Below are 22,192 nucleotides of genomic sequence, written 5' to 3'. Positions count from 1 at the left end.
AATACATATTTATTGATTTTAATGGTCAAAATAAATTAAGTTTAATTAATATTTTCATAGAATTAATATCATTTATTTTATAAATGAAAATATTTGATTATAATTTAATTTACTGTTATTTTATAGGAATTAAAGTTGCATTTTGGCATAAATAAAAAGAAAGAAGAAAAAAAAGATTTTAAGCTGAAAAAGAATTGGAAAAGATGGTATTTTTGAAGAAAATGGGCCCATAATTCGGCCCAAATAGCCCAGGCCCGTGGATCCCCAACCCAGGCCCATCTCCTCCCAAGCCCACGCTTGACGCCAAACTGAGCCACGCGCCGCCGAGCCGAGTGTATCATGCCGGCCCTTGAGGGCATGTTACAAGCTAAGATGATGATTGATTAGTGGTGAAAATGCACATTTGTTGATTTTAATTGTCAAAATAAATTAAGTTTTAATTAATATTTTCATTGAATTATTATGATATATTTTATAAATGAAAATATTTGATTAGAATTTAATTTATTATTATTTTGTAGGAATTAAAGTGCATTTTCGCATAGAGAAAAAGAAAGAAGAAATAAATAAATAAAACTGAAGAAATGATGAAAAGTTAGTATTTTTGCAACTTGAAGCCCAAAATAGGCCCAGGCCTGCCAGCCTCTTTGCACCCCAGCATGCCACCTGGCGCACTCCACAGCTGCCACCTGTCTGCATCATCTCCTCCAAGGCAGCGTACTGCCAAGACCCCAGCATGCATATTTGCACATTTCCTCCAGCATGCATAGTTTCTCCAACGGACTGCCAGGCCCAAAGGCCCAACGTCTCCTCCAAGTGCAACAGCCTCTCACGCCCAAGCATCTTGCTTCTTCAGCCCAGCCGCCTACGTGTCACTCCCTCATTGGCTGAAAATGGATCGAAACCCTCTTGTGTCACCAGCCATGTTTTGTGGGTATTGGACTTTGCAAAATTACCATTTTGAGCTTTAAAGCTCATCTTTTTTGGTGCTTTAGAAAAATGAGCATTTGACCATACACCAAAATAACTAGGTTGATATTTATAATAAGATTTTATTTTTCAAAATTATATTTTATTATTAACATTTCAGATTTATTGTGTACACCCCAAATTGTTGTTTAATTTCTTTTTAGTCTGTTATACCCAGATTTCGAGCTATGTTAATTATGACCTCGAAAGTTGGATTCGCAAATCAGTGGACCCATAAGTTTGGAAACATGCTCCAGGATTGTATGTCGAGCTTGCAGGATATAGACGACCTCGAGTATGGTGACCTCGAAGTATTCATGATCTCGGAAGATAGCTCCGAGAACACACTCATCTTCAGGGACGATTTCGGATCAGGGGTCCCAAGCTCGACGATACGTATGATCTCGAAAGCCGTGTGGCCTCGGGAGATATTCCTAAGCTCGATAGATGACGGGAAACCTGGGAGGCTAAAGCCTTAGAGATATGCGATAACCATCTTGAATATCTACAAGTGTTATAAATATGGGATGTAATCCTCATTTATTATTGTAAATCCCCTAGAATCGTGAGATATTATTTGGTATTATACGTCTCCTGGTCTTCAGGGGACGTTTCCTTTTATATCTGATTATAGGCATTTAAAGCCATTTATTTTATTTATACATAAAAAGTAATACCCAAAATATGTGGGATAGTATTCTTTAGCCTTCTCTATAAATAGAGAAGCCATGCACCATTGTAAAGGACCGAAATTCTGATCCTTGAGAGAAAACTCTGGAGAATTCATTCTTGAAGAATTCCTAGAGATAATCTTGAGTTTAATAACAAAGACTCGTGGACTAGGCAGATTTAACTGCTAAACCACGTAAAAATCGTGTGTTTACATTGTTTTATGTCAATTGGCCATTTTCAGTTATTGTTTACGTGCTCTTCTTTCACTGTTTGACGAAAAATGGCGTCAACAGTTTGGTGCTTTCATTGAGAGCCTTAAGCGTTCATCCCTGAAAAAATCATGGCCGCAAACAATCAGAACACCTCTGATGAAAACTACTCAAGGCATCCTGGAAAACAACCAGTGGAGAACCCGGATGCTGAGGAGAGAAGTGGGTCCTCTGATTCCCGGGGACCACCTCCTCCGCCAAGGGATGAGGATATGTACTACAATCCCTAATGTTACGTTCCTATTGATGAACTGGAAAACCGGCAGTTGAAATAGTTGTTGGCAGAGGCCAACAAACGGAATGAGGAGTTGACTAGGATAGCCGCAGAGGCGCAGGTGGCTCAGCCCCCGCCTCCGCGCGAAAACCAAGTACCTCCTCCAAGGGACGTGCATGTTCCACCCCAGAGGCCCCGTGGACGTCCACGAAAGGATGCTGCCACAAGGAGGCCGACTCAACCTTCGGCGCCAGCAGAGCCATCTGCTCCTCCTAGGCCTCAAAGGAGTACCCGAGCTCGGGTCCTGCCTAACCTGCCTGTGGAAGTGCCTGAAGGAACTGAGAATAACCGAACCCCTGCAGAGGCTCGGAGTCAGGTACCTGGTAGCGCACCGAATGCGACAGAACCATCTCGGGCAAATTCAGGACCCTCTAGGCCGCGGCAAGGGTGGCAGCCACCGTCGCCAATACGGTTCCCTCCGTCACCCATAAGATATCCTTCGCCGCCTCGCAGAAACGCTCAACTTGCTCGAGATCAGGATCAAGGGCGTGCAAGGAATGGACAAGGGAACAGGGAGACTTTCCGGGAGCGGAGAGGCGCTCCATCTGAGAAAAGTCAGACGTCTCGGTCTCGAACCGCGGAGACGAGGCGACGTGGAAAGAATCCATCTCGAAATAACCGCCCAATGAGTTTTACCAGTGAAGATTCTGGAGATACCGAGTCGGTCAGTAAGCATGACCGAGGTCGTAGGAATACTGGAAGTCGCAAGAATCGCCTCGACCTGCGCAATCATCTGAATCAGGACTTGAGGGATCGCTTGAATAGGCGTAGAGATCCCTCGCGGAGACGCGAGCCTGGAATTACGATCAATGATAGTCAATTCCAAACAGTACCTCCTACTGACCCAGTCCAAGAAAGAATCGATCAGCTCGAAAGAGCTTTTAGGCTTTTAAAGAATGAACGAGGAAATGGTCGATATGAGGACTCTGATGAGGAGCTCGAGCCATTTGCTCCCCATATTTCTGACACTCAATTTCCTCAAGGGTTTCAGATTCCTCACGTCCCTACGTTTGAGGGAAAGACCGACCCATGTAGTCACCTGAGCACATTCAACACTATCATGAGAGCCAGTAACGTGGGTTACGAGCTCAGGTGCATGTTGTTTCCAACATCATTGGCAGGTCCTGCCAAAAGTTGGTTCGAAAAGTACAAGAGACACTCGATAACCTCATGGGAGCAGTTGTCCAAAGACTTTAAGAAGCAGTTCAGAGCAATGGTAGGGGTCAGACCAGAAGCGTCCACCTTAACTAACGTCCGGCAGCAACCGGGTGAAACATTGAAGAGTTACTTGACAAGATTTAATCTGGAAGTAGCCCGAGCTCGGGATGTGGATGACAGTGGACACCTCATGGCTATCTGAGCTGGCGTATTACCGGGAAGTGCCCTTTGGGAAGATATGCAAGGGAAACTGGTAAGATCGATAACCGAGTTTAACAGACGAGTGCAGAGGTTTGTCAATGTAGAGGAAGCGAGGTTGACGCTCAAAGCGACCTCCCAGTCTGAAACTACAACGATAAACATCAACTCTGCCTCAACATCGGCGGACCCAGCGGCATCAAAGCTTGCCTCAGAGAACCCATCCAAGAGGAAAAAGAACGAAGGAAGTAATCCCGAAGCTGAGGGAGGAAAGAAAAAGAAAGGAGAGAGGTATTTCTCCGTGTATAAATTGCACACCGAGCTCAACGAGTCTCGGGAAAACATATACCTGGCTAATGAAAACCAGGTCCCCTTCAGGCGTCCGGACCCAATGAGAAATCAAAAATCCAAGAGGGATTCCAGTAAGTATTGCCGGTTCCACAGAGACATCGGGCACACAACTGACGAATGTCGACAACTAAAGGATGAGATCGAAGGGTTGATCTCGAGAGGTTACTTCCGGCAGTATGTCAAAAACCAGAATACTGGTCAGACGGCCGCAAGCCAGAGAGTAGCCGCGCCTCCAACGACACAAAATAATAACTCTCAATCTCGGGAAGAGGACAGCCCCCCCCCCCCCCCCGATAGATGGAGAGGACGTAATAACCATCTCGGGAGGGCCTCATCTCGCAGGAGGAGGCAGGAATGCCCAAAAGAGATATGTTAACGAGCTTAAGACAAGGGACGGGTCTCCTTATGAACCCGAACCTAGGGCACCTAAAAGACAGAGGATTGAATCACAACCCATAACCTTCACTGAGGAGGACGCCTCCCATGTTCAGTTCCCACATCATGATCCGCTGGTTATTACTCTTCAGCTTGCCAACAAAAGAGTCCACCGAGTTCTCATAGATAATGGGAGCTCAGTCAACATCCTTTACAAAGCGACCCTCAGAAAAATGGGACTCTCCCTTCGCGATCTGAAGGCATGTGCAACTACTTTGTACGGCTTTTCAGGAGAAGGAATTGCCTGCATGGGATCCATTGAGCTCCCCGTGACCCTGGGAGACTATCCAGTCTCGGTGACCAAGATAATGGAGTTCGTGGTGGTAGACCTGCCATCTGCCTACAATGTGCTGCTCGGGAGATCCGCCCTGGTCGGGCTGGGGGCAGTTTCATCAGTAAGGCATCTGGCGCTTAAGTTCCCGACTCCTAGCGGATTCGGGACATTAAAAGGAGACCAGTTGGCAGGGAGAGAGTGCTATAGCTTCTCTTTGAGGGGAAAGAAGAAAACGAGCGCTCAGGCACTCGTTATCATACAAAATAAATATGGAACGGTCTTAGAAATCGACGAAGAGATTGATCCGAGGATTGAGGAGAAAATTGACCTCCAACCTCTAGAGGAGCTCGAAGAAGTTCAGCTCGAAGAAGCTGAACCCTCAAAGAAGGTGAAGATTGGAAAACACCTCCAAGACGAGGCCAAATAGCAATTAATCTGTTTTCTGAAGAAGAACCAGGATTTCTTTGCATGGTCACACTCAGACATGGTGGGGATAAGCCCAAATGTAGCAAGCCATGCTCTAAACATAGATAAAAGCTTCCCCCCGAAGCAACAAAAGCAAAGGCAGCTGGACGAAAACAGGAAGAAAGTACTGAAGGAGGAGGTTGACAGGTTAAAGGCGAACCATTTCATTAGGGACGCCTTTTACCCTGAATGGGTAGCCAATCCGGTGTTGGTCCCAAAGTCCAATGGGACGTGGAGAACCTGTATTGACTACTCAGATCTCAACAAAGCTTGCCCAAAAGATTGTTTTCCGTTACCAAGGATTGACCAGCTCGTGGATGCCATAGCGGGGCATGGCCTGATGTCGTTCATGGATGCCTATTTTGGATATAACCAGATTCCCATGCATGCCCCAGACCAATAACATACGAGCTTCATCACGGATAAAGGGCTATATTGTTATAATGTCATGCCATTCGGGCTCAAGAATGCTGGAGCCACATACCAGCGACTCGTAAACATGATGTTTTCGGAACAAATCGGGAACAACATGGAGGTTTATGTTGATGACATGCTTGTCAAGTCTCAACTTAACAAGAACCATGTTGATGACCTCGAAGAGTGCTTCGGCGTGCTCAAGAAGTATAACATGAAGCTTAATCCTCAGAAGTACACTTTTGGGGTATCTTCGGGAAAGTTTCTGGGCTTTATTGTAAACTCTCGTGGAATCGAGGCTAACCCCAACAAGATCAAGGCCCTAATTGATATGCCCTCACCTCAAAGGCATAAGGATGTCCAAAGTCTGACTGGCAGGATGGCGGCCCTAAGCAGATTCATCTCGAAATCTACAGATCGTGGTCTTCCATTTTTCAACTTATTGAGAGGAGGTAAGAAGTTTGAATGGACGGAGGAATGCGAGCTGGCCTTTCAGGAGCTCAAAAAGCACCTTGCAGAACCACCCATCCTGTCAAAACCTGAAACGGGAGAAATACTGTACCTATACCTTTCAACTACCGAACACGCAATAAGCGCAGTGCTCGTCCGAGAAGAAGAGAGGGTGTAGAGACCCGTTTACTACATCAGTAAAAGATTACTGGGGGCAGAGTCAAGATATCCATTGATGGAAAAACTCGCGCTCAGTCTAATTCATTCATCTCGAAAGCTCCGCCCCTACTTTCAGGCACATCCCATCCATGTGCTGACTGATCAACCACTTAGACAAGTCCTATCTAAACCAGAAACTTCTGGTCGACTTCTTAAATGGGCTGTTGAGCTCGGACAGTTCGAGATCACCTACCACCCGAGAACGAGCATTAAAGCACAGGCATTGGCGGACTTTATAGTGGAATGTATGGGTATAGCCGACGACGAGGTAATAACCACGGCCCACGAGCTGTGGAAACTCTACGTCGACGGCTCGTCAAATGAAAATGGAGCAGGGGCAGGGGTCATTTTGGTTACCCCCGCAGGAAGCAGATTTCATTCCGCCTTAAGATTTGACTTTAAAGCATCGAATAACAAGGCCGAATACAAGACTTTACTCGCGGGACTTCGTATAGCTAACGAGCTCAAAGCTAAAGCTATACATTGCTACAGTGACTCCTAGCTCGTGGTTAATCAAATCTTGGGAGAATATCAGGCTCGCGGCACGAGAATGGCAGCTTATTTGGAAAAGGAAAAATCCGCGTTAGAGAGTTTCGAATTCTATACAATCGAACAAGTTCCCCGCGATCAGAACTCGAATGCAGATGCCTTAGCTCGACTCGCTACATCCCTCGAAAACGAAGAGCTGAATGTTGTGCCCATAGAACATCTATCAGCACCTAGCATTAACGAGCCAGAAGGGAAAGATGTGTGTATGATCGAAACAGAGCCGACTTGGATGACCCCCATAGTTGATTATCTCGAAAACGGAGTTTTTCCAAAAGATCGGAGCCAAGCTCGAAAGTTGATGTATCAACTTCCCCGTTACACAATTATGGATGGAAGGCTATACCGAAGGGGATATTCCATGCCGTTACTCAGGTGCGTAACCCCTCCCGAAGCTAAGAAAACCATTAAAGAAATCCATGAAGGATTCTGCGGAGATCACACCGAGGGGCATAGCCTATCCAAGAAGATAATACGCCAGGGATATTTCTGGCCAACCATTAAAACGGATTCTTTCGATTATGTGAAGAAATGCGACAAATGCCAGAGTACCGAGGAAGATCATTTCCGATAACGGAACCCAGTTCGATTGCGATTTGTTCACCAACTTTTGTTAAAAGAACGGCATAATAAAGAGTTTTTCATCAGTGGCTCACCCTCAAGCGAATGGTCAGGTCGAAGCCGTTAACAAAACTCTCAAGAGTTCACTAAAGAAAAAGTTGGAGGAAGCAAAGGGACGATGGCCCGAGGAATTACCTCAAGTCCTTTGGGGGTATAGGACCACAGCTCGAACATCAACAGGACATACCCCGTTCTCTCTAGCATACGGCTGCGAGGCAATGTTGCCTATCGAGGTCGAAATCCCAACGATCCAAACTCAAATTTACGATCAGAATTCAAATCACACTCAGCTCGAAGAAACCCTAGACTTGATCGAAGAAAAAAGAGAAGAGGCCCAGCTGAGAAATGTCAATTACCAGCAACGCACTATCAAATATTTCAACAAGAGGGTTCGAGATCGAAAGTTAGGAATGGGAGATCTGGTGTTGAGGCGCGTATTCTTAGCAACCCGAGATCCCGCAGCTAGAGTGCTCGGGCCGAACTGGGAAGGACCATACCAGATAGAGTCAGTAATCCGACCTGGCGTATACAAACTTGCGAGATTGGACGGGAGCCTAGTACCGCGAGCATGGAATGGTGAACACCTTAGACCTTACTATCAGTAGTATAGGAAGTGTGCTGCCTGTAACCATGATTTTCTATATGTATTAGCTTGTCTGTTTTTGAATTCCATCAAATAAAAGATCTATTTTGTTCAATATGTAATCTCTTTTTTTTATTTTTTATTTTTGCAATCTCTCTTAATTTAATAACCTATGGTCACACTCATAGGATATTAAGGGGGCATCATTGGTATACATACCATCAGCTTAAAAAATAAAAAATATATACAAAAGTATTTGGATATAACCAAGTACGCGAAGCTTAGATAGTTCGGACATAACCGAATTATCAAAAAGTATTTGGATATAACCAAGTACGCGAGCTTAGATAGTTCGGACATAACCGAATTATCAAAAAACATAAAGTATTTGGATGTAACCAAGAACGCGAGTTTAGATAGTTCGGACATAACCGAATTATCAAAAAGTATTTGGATATAACCAAGTACACGAGCTTAGATAGTTCGGACATAACCGAATCATCAAAAACCTAAAACATTTGGAGTTAACCAGATGTGCAAACTTAACAGGTTTGGAACAAACCGGCCAAAAAATTGATCGATGATAAGTAGGAACCTAAACCTACTTCGAGATAAGTCGAGATCGAGGCTGGGATATCTTAAAGAAAAATAGTTTCGAACTCTTAACCTCGGAGCAAAAACTGAGGATGAGGACAAGTGACTAAACAAAAAAGATATAACCAAATCATATACGTTACATACCATATAAGTACTTCCGGGTTCGTGGTTAAAGTAATATCCGACCTTGATAAATAACGAGGTCGGAAGCGGATAATTCGAACAAACTATGCATGAATGCATCGAGTTTCGAGCCTAAAATCCAAACTATGTTTGTATGAATAAATAAACATAACTGATTCATCCATAAAAAAATGTGCAAAATATTTCGAACCAAGAAATGTAAAACACATGTAAGTAGTATTTAAAGAAATTGTATCAGCCCCGTGGGCATAAATTAAGATAGTTACAAAAATAGGGGGACGCAGCCCCAATAAATGATTTCCCCGAGATTAGAGTTAAGGAAGAGGAGTCTCCTTGGCCTTCTCAGCATCAGTAGCACCGGACCCCCCAGGATGAATAGCATGACTATCCTTTTGAGCTGCCTCTCGAGCAACTTCACTGGCCTCGAGACGGGCATTCCACCGGTCAACATATGTGGCCTCGAGAGGGCCCAGGAAGCTGGTATCGAGGTCGGCATTATCAGCCCAAAGCTTGTACATGGCCTGGTCGACTGCTTTCTCCTTCTGCTCCTTATACTCGTCCAGGAGGCGGGCCTTCTCGCTCTCCATGAAGTCGAAGGTGACAGATTTCTCCTCTTCGAGATTGGCATTGGCCTTCTCGAGCTCGGCATTCGACTTTTCCAGCTCCTCGAGACGGGTCTTCATTTTTTTCAAGTTCAAACTTCGAGTCTTTGAGCTCGTCAGCCATCTTAAGCTCGAGATCCTTCGATTTCTGGGCCAGAGACACGCTCGTTTGTACCTCGTTGGTCAGCTTATAGTTGAGCTGTGCCGAAACGACAATGGCCTGAAACACAAAGAACGAATTAGATCGCGGGCTGAGGTACAAAAATTTAAAGGAGAGTTACGAAGGTTATTGCGGCAGTAAGCCTGATACTCTTGTCGTAAAGAGTATTGATATCCGAGACCTTGTGCACGAGGTCCCAGTGGTCGGCGTCAAAGCTCGAAAAGCTTTGACCCACTCGAGAGAGGACATCCGAGCTGAGCATAGCCCCTTGGGTCCTAGCAGTACCGTCAAGCACGAACTCCTCAATATGAGTTCGGGCCGTCGGCAGCTGAACCTTGGAGGTAGAAGGTTTCTTCGGGGGCCGAACAACTGCTATTTGAGTTTCGATCGGAGGAAGCGAGATGGGCACGGTCGAGCCAGACGCATCAACCTGGACAGTCGGTTCTGTGGCTGTGCTCACAGTAGTCTGGGCCGTGGGAGTCATCTCGCGGCGTCTGGGTACCTTGGACAGTCGGTCAAACCTCCCTGGTATTCTCGGACGCTTGCTCCTCTGGGCGCCAGCTCCCCCATCGCTAAAGAGCACAGTGTCGAGGTCGGGATTCATGGCACCTGCACAGTTACAATGAGTTAGACGATAATAATAAGTTTGAAAAGAGAGGGAAACCAGGTAAAGAAAAAAACCTAACTGGAACTCTCCCCCGAGCTCGAACTTGGGGACCAAGAAATTCCCCCGTCTTCAGAGGAGGCGGGGGGAGTGCCTTCCCTATATGCGGGTGATAACCTCGAGAGGTCCCTATAATCGTTGGTCCCATACTGAACGGCTATCCCATTCCACATCTCATCCGTGGTGTACATGGTGTCGTATTTCCCGAGCCCACTATCAAACCTATGGACGCAGTCATCTACCCAACTCCATATGTAGAAGTGGTATCTATCCTGTGGGCACGAGACTAGCCTATTGGGCCTGTGTTTTAGTAAGGCCGGGGACCACATTATCGAGGTAGGAAGGACTTTACCTTCATCCGAATCCGAGCTCGAGGCTTCATCATTAGCCTCATTCCCAGACAGCGGGCTCCTTGGGCGAACTGGAAGTGGCAGCCTCGTTTCTCTCCTCGAAGGAAGGGCGCCTGTGGGCAGTGGCACCTCCTCCCACTGTTCATATTTTTTATTGGACCAGTCATAGGTTGACTGGCCCCTCTCCCAACAGCCCACAAGCTCGGAGCTTGCCCTCATGTAATAGGTACGAGAGAGACCTCCTGCCATAAGGGAGTTGGAGCAAGGCCTCTCTGTGCCCCTTCATTGCTTCATCAGGGGTGGGACGCTGAAAATTAGCTGAAAGGCGAAACACATTTCAACTAAATATGGATTTAAGAACTAAAGTCTCGAGCACAGAAATAAAGGTAACGAGAATACTTATGAATCCGCCTGAACGAATAATGTCGAGACGAGGACAGACCATCTGTCCAGAAGAAGGCTCTTTTGAAATCAGGAGGGTGGTTGGGAAGATCCCCAAAAACCTTCATTTCCTTGGGGTAGCTCGAGAGGTAGTAAAAGCCATCCCCTCCCCGAGCTCGGGAGGGGTTACTTTTTAAACAAAAGAGATATAAAATCTCTTGAGGTGAAGGTCCTTCCCACCCCAGCTCGTGGTACAAGGACCTCAGGGCAGACATCACCCTGTACGAATTGGTGTTGAGTTGGAACGGAGCCAACCCAACGAAATCAGTAAAGTCTTTGAAAAAAGACTTCAAGGGCAGCAGTGCTCCTGCCCTCATATGTTCTTGGCTTCATGCCGCATATTTCACTGTGGCGTCATGGCCGCCAGGGGCGAAGCAGCTCCGTTCTTAACCAGTTGGAGCTCGACACTTCAAGGTGCCCGAAAAACCAAGGCCATGGAAAGCCAGGATTTCAGTTATTTGACTGGTTGTGGTAACCGTGCTCCAGTAGAGCTCGGCCTCGAACATCTCTCTCCTCGGCTGTGAGGAGGAAGTTCCCCCATTAATGAAAATTTGAGCTCTCCGGGGGGGGGGGGGGGTATGCGACAGTAACCTTTAAAGCAGGATCGAGAGGAATCGGCCTAGGGCCTGAATTAGATTCCGGATAGATGGCCTCCTGAAGAACTCTCCTCTTCCCCTCGATGACTTCGTCTATCTGACGGCGGTAATGAGCTCGAATGTCCTCTTGCTCGTGCGCAAGCTCATATTCTCTTATCCGGCGTTGATTCCGGGCGAACAACGATTCTGGGCTCGGAGATTTTGGCTCGTAAGGGATTGCCAGCGATGACCCCCACCATCTTTCCAGATTCTGTGACATCTAACGAGAAAGAAAAAATGGTGAGGGCCATGCATGCAAGAATCACGAGCTCGATGGAATGAGCTCGGAGATTTAGGAACAAGACAAACTAAATATTAAGACACTTATTGAGGAGTCAGGGCGTGTGTTCCACGAAAAAGAAAAGGAGCGTGGATAATTTTTTGAAAATCCCGAAATTCAAGGGAAAGAAGAGTGGCGATTAACCAGGAAAGGCGTCTTTGGGTTTCGTGCATTTATCAAGGCCCATGTTTTTATCCGAAAACTTAGTGTACAAGAAACGTTGCCTAAAAATTTCAAAACCCAGAAAAATTGGAACCTCACTCAAATATGAAAACTAGGTATAAGCCAGTGATGTAAGTCCAGTACGGGAGTCTAAAAAGCATCTGAGCCTATCGGATCAAAACCTGCTATCGCATTATGCTTAGGATGTAAACTAGTATATAAACATACACAGGAAGAACAGTTTGAATAAAAACTGACAAAATGGGAAACAGAGATTGCTTACTTACACAATAATGGCGACTGCATGGAGATTGTTGATTGAAGAAGAGGTTGCAAATAGGAACTCACTGACTCGAACAGACCAGGATTCCTTTGTTTCTTTGGCTGAGAAAACATGCACAGATTGGAAACTTTTTATGAGGAGGTCTCTGGTTTCTTTTTTCTTCTTTTCTTGCTCTTGGTAAACGAAGGTAAAAATGAAGACGAAGAGTATGGTCTTGTATATATAGGTGGGAAAAAGGCATTAATCTGGAACGTTGAAAAAAATCCTTGCAAAATCCAACGGTCAGGGATCAATGACAAGATGGCGCCGAAGAGGTGTCAGACGGACGATCGTGGGCGTGTTTCCAAGGTACTCAAGTACCAACAATGAGCAATGCCCAATTGACGCGTGTCCATTTTCAAGAGTGTATGACGGTACAGTTCTCAAAGAAAGTAGTTCAAAAGTTTCCTTCTCTTAGGATTCGAACAAATACTTTTGAGGGGGCAAGATGTTATACCCAGATTTCGAGCTATGTTAATTATGACCTCGAAAGTTGGATTCGCAAATCAGTGGACCCATAAGTTTGGAAACATGCTCCAGGATTGTATGTCGAGCTTGCAAGATATAGACGACCTCGAGTATGGTGACCTCGAAGTATTCATGATCTCGGAAGATAGCTCCGAGAACACACTCATCTTCAGGGACGATTTCGGATCAGGGGTCCCGAGCTCGACGATACGTATGATCTCGAAAGCCGTGTGGCCTCGGGAGATATTCCTAAGCTCGATAGATGACGGGAAACCTGGGAGGCTAAAGCCTTAGAGATACGCGATAACCATCTTGAATATCTACAAGTGTTATAAATATGGGATGTAATCCTCATTTATTATTGTAAATCCCCTAGAATCGTGAGATATTATTTGGTATTATACGTCTCCTGGTCTTCAGGGGACGTTTCCTTTTTTATCTGATTATAGGCATTTAAAGCCATTTATTTTATTTATACAAAAAAAGTAACTACCCAAAATATGTGGGATAGTATTCTTTAGCCTTCTCTATAAATAGAGAAGCCATGCACCATTGTAAAGGACCGAAATTCTGATCCTTGAGAGAAAACTCTGGAGAATTCATTCTTGAAGAATTCCTAGAGATAATCTTGAGTTTAATAACAAAGACTCGTGGACTAGGCAGATTTAACTGCTGAACCACGTAAAAATCGTGTGTTTACATTGTTTTATGTCAATTGACCATTTTCAGTTATTGTTTACGTGCTCTTCTTTCACTGTTTGACGAAAAATGGCGTCAACATAGTCCTTTTCTCCATCTATAAATAGGGACAGTTTCTTCACATTTTCTATGTCTTACCAGTAGAAGAACTAGGACCTATGGGAGTCATACCAGCGTGTTCAGCAGCCAAAAGGTTCAAGAGTTGTTGATATTGTATAGGAGTCAGTCGTGGCAACAAGGTGGTGTTGTCGGTTGCATTTGATTTTGACTCATCTTTTGTCTGAAATTGATTGGCTGCAGCTTCTTTGGGTGGTTTCGGTTTGTTATATCCAAGAGGGTACCCATGTATTTTGTTGCATTTTTCAATTGTATGTCCATGGACATTACAATGGGTACAAAATGGGCAATTCTTTCTCGGTGGATAGTGGTGGATAATACATGCTCACAGTTTAATTAGTTGTTTCCTCAAATTAAATATGTGTGGTCCATTTTGTTGATGAAATCGAACTTGAAGGTCAGAACAAATCTCTACAGCAGACTCATCATACAAAATACTTGCAGAAATTTCTTTAGAAACAAAAGTTAATATCCAAGAAATAACAATATTGTTATTTCGAAGCCAAGTATTGTATAAAGAAACATAAAAAATATGGGTTTAGGAATTGAACAATCCAAAAATCCAAGCTTATTTTTGATAGAGATAGAAAGTCTCATGGCTCTACTCTAGGAGGCATAGTTATCTTGTCCAGTGAGAAGTTGAGAAACTAAGATATTACTAGGATTGTCGGCAAGATGTAGGTAATATGGGTCGACAGGGTCGTCAAGAGGATTCCTGGATCGAGTGGCTGGAGTGACTTGTGATTCATCAATGGTGGCCGAATTGTCTTTGGAAGGAGACGAAGGTGGGGATGTTCTGTCGTCGGTGGACATATTCAAGTTCTTCGGGTTCTTTGAATTTGATTAGTGGTGAAAATACATATTTATTGATTTTAATGGTCAAAATAAATTAAGTTTAATTAATATTTTCATAGAATTAATATCATTTATTTTATAAATGAAAATATTTGATTATAATTTAATTTACTATTATTTTATAGGAATTAAAGTTGCATTTTGGCATAAATAAAAAGAAAGAAGAAAAAAAATATTTTAAGCTGAAAAAGAATTGGAAAAGATGGTATTTTTGAAGAAAATGGGCCCATAATTCGGCCCAAATAGCCCAGGCCCGTGGATCCCCAACCCAGGCCCATCTCCTCCCAAGCCCACGCTTGACGCCAAACTGAGCCACGCGCCGCCGAGCCGAGTGTAACATGCCGGCCCTTGAGGGCATGTTACAAGTTAAGATGGTGATTGATTAGTGGTGAAAATGCACATTTGTTGATTTTAATTGTCAAAATAAATTAAGTTTTAATTAATATTTTCATTGAATTATTATGATATATTTTATAAATGAAAATATTTGATTAGAATTTAATTTATTGTTATTTTGTAGGAATTAAAGTGCATTTTCGCATAGAGAAAAAGAAAGAAGAAATAAATAAATAAAACTGAAGAAATGATGAAAAGTTAGTATTTTTGCAACTTGAAGCCCAAAATAGGCCCAGGCCTGCCAGCCTCTTTGCACCCCAGCATGCCACCTGGCGCACTCCACAGCTGCCACCTGTCCGCATCATCTCCTCCAAGGTAGCGTACTGCCAAGACCCCAGCATGCATATTTGCACATTTCCTCCAGCATGCATAGTTTCTCCAACGGACTGCCAGGCCAAAGGCCCAACGTCTCCTCCAAGTGCAACAGCCTCTCACGCCCAAGCATCTTGCTTCTTCAGCCCAGCCGCCTACGTGTCACTCCCTCATTGGCTGAAAATGGATCGAAACCCTCTTGTGTCACCAGCCATGTTTTGTGGGTATTGGACTTTGCAAAATTACCATTTTGAGCTTTAAAGCTCATCTTTTTTGGTGCTTTAGAAAAATGAGCATTTGACCATACACCAAAATAACTAGGTTAATATTTATAATAAGATTTTATTTTTCAAAATTATATTTTATTATTAACATTTCAGATTTATTGTGTACACCCCAAATTGTTGTTTAATTTCTTTTTAGTCTGTTATACCCAGATTTCGAGCTATGTTAATTATGACCTCGAAAGTCGGATTCGCAAATCAGTGGACCCATAAGTTTGGAAACATGCTCCAGGATTGTATGTCGAGCTTGCAGGATATAGACGACCTCGAGTATGGTGACCTCGAAGTATTCATGATCTCGGAAGATAGCTCCGAGAACACACTCATCTTCAGGGACGATTTCGGATCAGGGGTCCCGAGCTCGACGATACGTATGATCTCGAAAGCCGTGTGGCCTCGGGAGATATTCCTAAGCTCGATAGATGACGGGAAACCTGGGAGGCTAAAGCCTTAGAGATATGCGATAACCATCTTGAATATCTACAAGTGTTATAAATATGGGATGTAATCCTCATTTATTATTGTAAATCCCCTAGAATCGTGAGATATTATTTGGTATTATACGTCTCCTGGTCTTCAGGGGACGTTTCCTTTTATATCTGATTATAGGCATTTAAAGCCATTTATTTTATTTATACAAAAAAAGTAACTACCCAAAATATGTGGGATAGTATTCTTTAGCCTTTTCTATAAATAGAGAAGCCATGCACCATTGTAAAGGACCGAAATTCTGATCCTTGAGAGAAAACTCTGGAGAATTCATTCTTGAAGAATTCATAGAGTTAATCTTGAGTTTAATAACAAAGACTTGTGGACTAGGCAGATTTAACTGCTGAACCACGTAAAAATCGTGTGTTTACATTGTTTTATGTCAATTGGCCATTTTCAGTTATTGTTTACGTGCTCTTCTTTCACTGTTTGACGAAAAATGGCGTCAACATAGTCCTTTTCTCCATCTATAAATCGGGACACTTTCTTCACATTTTCTATGTAATTTTTAGGTAGCAAAACTCTACCAGATTTTAGTCTCATTTCTCATATTTTCTCTCTAGAATTTTATGAGAATGTCTAGCATAATAGGCTAACCTTCTTAGGAAGGTTAGGATGATCCTGTATGCACTATGACTTTGTTTGGTATTTTTGATTCACCATGTGCTTAAAGTTTATATATTTTAGTTATTTATTTTATTTCATCTCTACTTCTTCATCTTATTATCTATATTTATGTTTACTAATAGTATATAGATTTTGTCATGCACTTTCTATGTATTATCAAATTAGTGAAAATAATATAGATAATATCTTTATCATTTTCTCCATCTCACTCATATATATGTACATTTGCTAAAATCTATATAGAATAAGTCATGCTCTTTCTATGTATTTTATAGATAGTAAAAGTAATATTTGTGTTAGGTTTTATGTCCAATCTTTTATTGCATTATTGCCAATTGTATAATGTCATTTTTAGATTTCTCATAAGATTTATCTCATCCTTTCATGGTAAAGAATATTAATCACTTGAATGCATTTTTGTGAAATATATTTTGTGCTTTAATGTTAAATCTTCCAAATGAATAGTTGGGATGTGAACAATCCATTTGTGGAATTTTTGTGAATCAAATATCCAAAGAAATAAGTATGCATATTAGTGACTCTTGATCCTTCCTATTTGTTACTTATTGTTACATCACACTTGTTATCCAAAAAACAGGCACGGATGACGTGGCAAGTGATTTTTGGACACGTGGCTAACACCTGGCAGAATCTTGCTAGAGTATCGACCAGTAGAATATTGCGAGCATATGTGATTGTGGTTTACCTGCGACCAGTATGGTCGCACATTCCGCGTGTCTCACGATAATTTTATAAAGATCTTAGTCAATCCCGAGATTGACTCCCATGATTTCCTGAGTATTCGATTATTTAGGAAAAAATATTTGTAACAAATTAATGTAATCCCCCTTGAGCCTATAAATAGAGAAAGATAGCTCAAGGAAGGGACTTTTGGCTTTCTGATTATCTAAGATTAGAGTTATTCTATTTGATATATTTTTTTGTTCTTCAGAGGTTTGTGAAACTCATTCAACCCTAGTTCTTTGATCACTCCTTTGAATCCTATATCAATAATAGTTCAAGTGGACGTAGGTTGTTACCAGATTCTGAGGTCGAACCACTATAAACTCTTATGTTCTTTATTGTTTTTGTCATCACATTCATTTCAACGCATTTGTCCACATCAAGCATATTTGACTCCGTGTCAGTTGGCCAAAATCATGGTCAACATTCTGGTGCTTTCATTAAGAGCTTGATACAGTATCATTGAAAATATCAATGGCGAAAACTACCAAGAAAACTGGACAGGCGGCTGGCGCTGCACCATCTCACCCGCCTCCTCCTCCTCCAAACGTGACTGAGGATGAGCCACATTTGGAGTTCGATGAGGAATAAATGGATTTCGAGACGCTAAGGAATACCCTGGGGGAATTGCAGGATGAACTAGCTAGTCTGAGGGCCAGCCAGGAAAGTGCTGTCGAAATTATGACGCGGCAGCAACAGGAGATTGAACGACAGTGCCTGGAACTGAGTGAAAGATAGGCGGAGATGGACTGTCGCCAGAGGGAGGCCATGGCAGCCCTCAAAGCATTCCTACAACTGGCTAAGAACCAGGCTGCACCTGCCTCGCAGCCTGATCAACCTATGAATGGACCGCCCCAGAGGGGTCCTAATCCTAGCCCGTCTATCCAGCCTTCAAAGGCCCGAGCATCCACCGGTGCCTCAAGACGATGTCCAGCTGAGGGACCCTGAGGCACAACCTCTATCCCAAGCTGGTCGCGGCAATCCCCCGCAACAAAGGAAAAATAGGGCGGGCATCCACCTCGTAGTCCTAGACGCCATAGGGGCGACGAGCCAATCCCACAGAGCAGAGGACAACGTCCTCCTGGTAACAGAAGGAACTCAGAGTCAGGGTCTGTGGTCCGAGGCCCCCCACGGCATGATAATGCACGGAGACCTACCGACCAACGCAGGCCACCCTCTAACGCTCAGGAGGTTCCAGCCCAGGAAGGAAACCGAGGGAACAGTCGATCCCATCATAGCCAATCAAGAATCAGAGATGGCCATGGTTAAAAAGAGGCCGACTCCGGCAGAGGAAACACCAGTCGGAGGAATGAAGAATGAGGTGTGGGCAAAGGCCTACCACCTAGGGATGACCAACCCGAAAGACGGGACGCTGGGGGGCAGCCCCGACAAAATAACGTCTTTAACCGTCTCGGAGCTAGCGAGCAGCGGAGGAGAGATGAGGATTTAAGAGGCGTACTCAATGGTCGCTGGGAACGGGACGACGAGTACATTCCCCTAGCACTAGAGGCTCTGGCAATTCCTGGCGCCGTGCAGGCCCAGATAAATGCCCTCAACCAGGCAGTGCAGCAGCTGGTCGGGGGAAGAACATCTTATATAGACCACGATAGGAGAAAGGGCACTCCTTTCGTCCAGAGGATAGCTATGGTAGAAACTCCTAGCAAGTTTAAGATGCCTACGCTTCCGAACTTTGACGGGTATGGTGACCCGGTATCTCACGTCAACAAGTTTGAGATACAAATGGACATTCAGAAAGTGTCCGAAGACGCGCGGTGTAGGATCTTCCCTGCAACACTTTCCGATGTCGCACAGGAGTGGTTTTTCAAATTCTCTCCTGCAAGTATAGTTTCCTGGGAAATGTTCGTGAATGAATTCTACGGACAGTTCTATGCGGGTTGTGTGCACCCAGCTGAGGCAAATCAGCTGGTCGAAATACACCAGCAAGATGGAGAACCACTGAAGGATTACGTTCAGCAATTTATGCGAGCAGCTGCTGGGGCAAAAATAGTGATAGACGAAGGCAAGATGATGGCCATAACTGCAGGGGTTAAGCGCCACACGCCTCTCTGGGACAACCTCAGAAAGCATGGGGTCAGGACTACCCAGGAATTTTTGGATCGAGCTGATCGATTTATCAAGCTCGAGGATGCCATCGCCAATGAAGAAAAGCCCCCAGGCAAAGACAAGGGGACTGCCGAGCCCGCGAAAGCCGCCAATGGGTCCAAACCCAAAGGCAACGGCAAAGGCAACGGGAACGACAACGACAATGACAAGAATGGGGGGAAACGGCAGCACAATGAGCCTTCCACCTCTGACAATAAACGAGCCAAGGGTAATCGTTATGAACCTCAGTTCACTAACTACACTGCCCTTATTGAGTCTCGGGGAGAGGTCTATCAGGCCACGAGTTCCAGTGTGCCTTATAAGAAACCTGCCCCCATTCGAAAGGATATTTCGAGAAGAGACACTACCAAGTTCTGTCGTTATCATAACGACTACGGACATGATACCAATGAATGCAACCAGCTGAAGGATGAGATCAAGTTCCTTATCAGGCAAGGACACTTGAGAAGGTATATATGGGCCTCGGGAAATTCCCAACGAGAAACTCCAAGTGGCAACGAGCAAGCGCCCACACGCCAACGCTCGCCACCTTTGTAGCCTGATCCTGTAACTGGCACATTGTTAACCATCTGTGGAGGCCCGCACCTCGTGGGAAATAGCAAAAAGGCCAGGGAACAATATGCTCGAACTCTGCGCCACGACCAGGACATCGAGATGATGACTGTGGAGGACCGCACGCCAAAAAAGGCTCGGTCAGAAGAAGGTGAAATAACCTTCTCTGATGGCGACGCTCAGCATGTCCAGTTCCCACATTCTGATCTGCTGGTCGTGGATATCCAAATGGCCAACATGATGGTGAAAAGAGTGCTTGTTGATACAGGAAGTTCAGTGAACATCCTGTACAAATCTTCGTTGGAACGCATGAAGTTGTCCGTTAAGGACTTGGAGCCCTGCAACCAAACAATATACGGCTTCTCTGGTGAGGGACTCACCCCAGCTGGGTCAATCAGACTTCCAGTGACAGCTGGTACAGCACCTACTACCAGGACATTACTCGCTACTTTCATAGTAGTCGATTGTCCTTCGGCGTACGATGCGGTCATTGGAAGAGCTATACTGGTTGATCTTCGAGCTATCACCTCGGTGTGGCACTTAGCCATGAAATTCCCGACAGACGGATGGGTAGGACATGTGTTGGGAAATCAGAGGGAAGCCAGGGAGTACTACAATGCCTCTGTCACGAAGGCGAAGAAGGGAACGTCAAAGAGCACTCCCCCAGATAGGTTACAGATGGCTATTGATACACAAGCCAAATCCGATGATGATGTCACCAAATAGGGTGTTGCCCAAAGTGAGGATAGGGATTTAGATCCTTGCTTTGAGGATTTTGAGGAAAATGTTGGACCCGTCAAGGACCTGGAAGAGGTCCAACTTGACGAAAAAGACCCGACCAGAGTTGTGAAGGTCGGGAAAAATAAGAGCCAACCACGAAGCATGCACTGGTGGAATTTTTGCTGAAAAACCAGGAAGTCTTTGCCTGGTCACATAAAGACATGGCTGGTATAGATCCTGCAGTTATCAGCCATGTCCTGATATTAGACAAGAGTTTTCCACCCGTGCAACAGAAAAGAAGGCTGCTCAATAAGGAACGGTCAAGAGCCTTAAAAGAAGAAGTTGAAAGATTAAAGGAGAATGGGTTCATTAGGGTGGCGTTTTATCCATCATGGGTCTCTAATCCAGTGCTTGTTCCCAAGCCTAACGGAAAATGGCGAACCTATGTGGATTTCACAGACCTCAATAAAGCCTGCCCAAAGGATTGCTTCCCACTCCCAAGGATCGACCAACTGGTCGATGCAACTGCAAGACATGAGATCCTCTCCTTGATGGATGCATACTCAGGTTACAATCAGATTAGTATGCATCCCCCTTACGAGGATCACACCAGCTTTCAGACCGATACGGGATTATACTGTTATAAAGTGATGCCCTTCAGACTGAAAAACGCAGGTGTAACTTACCAGCGATTGGCTAACCATATGTTTAAGGAGTTAATCGGAGTAAACATGGAGGTGTACGTGGACGACATGCTGGTAAAGTCAAAAAAAGCAGAAGGACATGTGAAGGATTTACAAGAGTGTTTCAATGTATTGAACAAGTACCAGATGAAACTAAATCCTCTCAAATGTTCCTTCGGTGTTGGATCAGGAAAATTTTTGGGGTTCATCGTTAATTCAAGAGGAATCGAGGCCAACCCCGACAAGATAAAAGCCCTGATCGACATGAAATCGCCAGAGAAGATCAAGGATGTACAAAGTTTAACTAGAAGAATCGCCGCCCTAAGTAGATTCATTTCCAAGTCGATGGATAAATGCGTCCCTTTCTTCAATCTACTTAGGGGCAACAAGAAGTTTGAATGGACAGGAGACTGCGAGCAGGCTTTTCAGTCCTTAAAGGCCCATATGGCACAACCTCCTATTTTATCAAAGCCTATCGAAGAAGAAACTTTGTTCATCTACCTGGCGATCACTGAAGTTGCTGCTAGTGCGGTACTAGTACGAGAGGAAGAAGGCGTACAAAAGGCGGTTTACTATGTAAGCAAGAGGCTAATCGGAGCAGAGCTGAGATATCCTCCTATCGAGAAGTTAGCTTATTGTTTAATCTTGGCCTCAAGGAAGCTACACCCTTACTTCCAAGCCCATCCCATTACAGTCTTAACTGACCAGCCCCTTCGGCAAGTGCTCCAAAAACTAGAAGCGGCTGGGCGTTTATTAAAATGGGCAGTCGAACTAGGGCAGTTCGATATTACGTATTCACCGCGAGCAGTAGTAAAAAGACAAGTCTTGGCTGATCTTATTGCGGAGTTCACTGAGCTCCCAGACAAC

The sequence above is a fragment of the Humulus lupulus genome, chromosome 2 (genome assembly GCF_963169125.1).
Source record: "Humulus lupulus chromosome 2, drHumLupu1.1, whole genome shotgun sequence".
NCBI lineage: Eukaryota > Viridiplantae > Streptophyta > Magnoliopsida > Rosales > Cannabaceae > Humulus > Humulus lupulus.
This window is presented reverse-complemented; position numbering follows the sequence as displayed.